Source organism: Stegastes partitus, unplaced genomic scaffold (genome assembly GCF_000690725.1).
Source record: "Stegastes partitus isolate 25-593 unplaced genomic scaffold, Stegastes_partitus-1.0.2 Scaffold4170, whole genome shotgun sequence".
NCBI classification, from domain to species: Eukaryota; Metazoa; Chordata; class Actinopteri; family Pomacentridae; genus Stegastes; species Stegastes partitus.
Genome location: NW_007581901.1, coordinates 1 through 2329, shown reverse-complemented (window position 1 = coordinate 2329; position 2329 = coordinate 1). Strand labels below are relative to the sequence as shown.

At 39.3% G+C, this 2329-nt stretch overlaps 1 long non-coding RNA gene across 1 annotated transcript; it reads right to left on the bottom strand.

The window, feature by feature from the left end:
- Window positions 1-859: 859 nt before the first annotated feature.
- LOC103376382 (uncharacterized) lies at window positions 860-1537 on the bottom strand. The gene is made up of 2 exons (XR_521313.1): window positions 1477-1537; window positions 860-1162 (listed from the first exon to the last, which is right to left on the bottom strand). It is a non-coding gene; the product is annotated as an uncharacterized LOC103376382 (long non-coding RNA).
- Window positions 1538-2329: the final 792 nt, after the last annotated feature.

Genomic DNA, 2329 nt, shown 5'->3' with positions numbered 1-2329 from the left:
GCAGGAACCCAAACACCTCAAAGCACAAACCAGTCTGAACCTGCACAGCTCAAAGATCAGCTCTTTATCATTCTCATATCAGACACGGAAACAGCAGATTGATTGTCTCACTGAAACCTGGTTGCAGCCTGAAGAACATGTCGGTCTAAATGAATCAAGCCTCCCAGTCATATAACTTTTATTTCCCTACAAGTACAGTCAGAGTCAACAATCAGCTTAATAATTAACCTGAAACTTGTTTCAAGGCGTCACTTTTAGTCTCTCACACAGAAACACAAAACCACTCGTTAGTTGTTGTATTCACTCACCTGCCCCTCATCCTGAGTTTTTATCTGAATCCTCAGAGTTCTCTGAATATTTATATGTCAGGTAAATTAGTAAAATTAATGTTGTAGTTTCTGAATCTTAATATTCAAATAAGTTGAATAAATTAGCCTAATTAATAATTGTGAAGGGTCTGTAATTAGTCAGACTTTTGTAAACAGTCAAATACACTCGCTGTGTTTCTCAGAGTGGATTCATTGAGCACTTGTGTCATTGTGTATGTTTTCATCACAATAGGTTTTTATTATTGTGGTAATTTCATTTTGTGGCCATACAGATTTGAAGTCGTAGAGCAAAGTACGTAAAAACATATTTTAACAAAAGGTAAGCTGTAATTTTGGGACACAAATTGTGTATTAAGCGTCTCTTTGATGTTTTGGGGCGAAGATTCTAGTAGTTATTTAGCAAATCAGCTAACGTTAGCTTTGATGTAACAAATAGAAAAAATCATGTTGTGATGAAGTTAGCAAACATTTAGTAAAGTTGATGTTATTCTTCAAGTTATTTTAACCCAGCAAAAGTTAAATATGCAGTGTTTTATTTTATTTTATTAGCCTACGTTTGTTAGTTAGCATGCTGTCGTTAGTTAGCTAATGTCCGTTAGCTGGCTAATGTTAGCTGGTCATGAAACGTCAGATATTAACTAAAATATTTTACAGTTAAATACAACCAACCTCAAGCTGCTAATATTTCAACAATAAAGTGTAGAAGTTCTCTTAAACTGACCGTGTTCAGGGTTCTGCTGCCGGGTTCGTCTTCGCTCTCTGCCGGTCGGACAACAGAACCGTTTGGGTCCGTGAAGCTCCAAGTTGCTGAACTGTTGAAGCCGCTGGTCTCACTGATGAGAAAGTGGGTTTCAAACAGCATGAACACTTTAAACTGTCCACCAGGTTTAATAAAGTTAACACGTAGAAAACACGTTTCCTTCACCGTGTGGAGCTGCAGGCCTGTCGGGCTGCTTCACTCTGACTCTCTGAGGTTTCAGCCGCTGACGGACAACTTTTGGCTCCAGGACGGAGCGACACGGAGCTGCTGCCGCATGAGTCCAGTCAGAGCTGGAGCTGAATGTTAGCGGAGCTGTGGAGCCACATTTCTGCTGCTGGAACTAAACTAACAGCGGCTACAAAAGAGGTTCAAGCGTCATTTACTCACCTTCAGACGGAGAAAACAAGCTGTGACACGAAAACGGTAAAAGTGAAACTGAATTGGAGAAAAGGAAGAGTCGTGACATCACTGTTGTCAGGGCAACGAGGGAGAAACCGGAAACGTCTTCCTGAAGGAACAGTTTCTGGTGCGTTTTAGTTAAATGGGAGCATTTCTGAACATTATCCTCTGGAACATTTTACAGAATCATTCCAACGCTTCAGCTCCCGATGAGATACAATCCTAAAGTGTGTAATTAACTGGAGCCATCAAGTCAAACACAGACTGTGAAGGGAGCGGAGACGTGTTTGGGTTGGAAAAATATATCCTGGGAACAAATCAGTGAAGGACTGGAAGCACCAGGTGATCAGACAACCTGATTATTCTACAGTGGAGGAGGGAGGATCTGATCAGGAAAGGAAATATCCACATGTAGATTCATCATGTCACACCTGTACATATCTACATGTAGACTCATCAGTCTTCATCTGTACATGTGAGAGGAGAACATATTCTTTATTTTATGTTCATTTTTATCCTTATTGTACTTTTGTATTTCTTTTCTTGTTTCCTACTTGGCTTTATTTGGATCCAGCTGCTGGAAAATGGACATTTTCCAAGTGAGAGGTCAATAAAGTTCATCCAATCTGATAAAACAGTATTTTGCCTTGAATAACTGTTTTAATCTATAATTAGTTTGAAAGTACTGCTTCATGAATTTAGTCTTTAAAACTACAAACAGTCCTTTGGGAGGCCAACACCTCTGAAGCTAGTAGTAGTTTGTGTGGAATACTCCTTTAATGAGTTACTGCGGGTACAAGTATTATTTAGAGTAAAAACAGATTTCATTCAGGGAATTCTC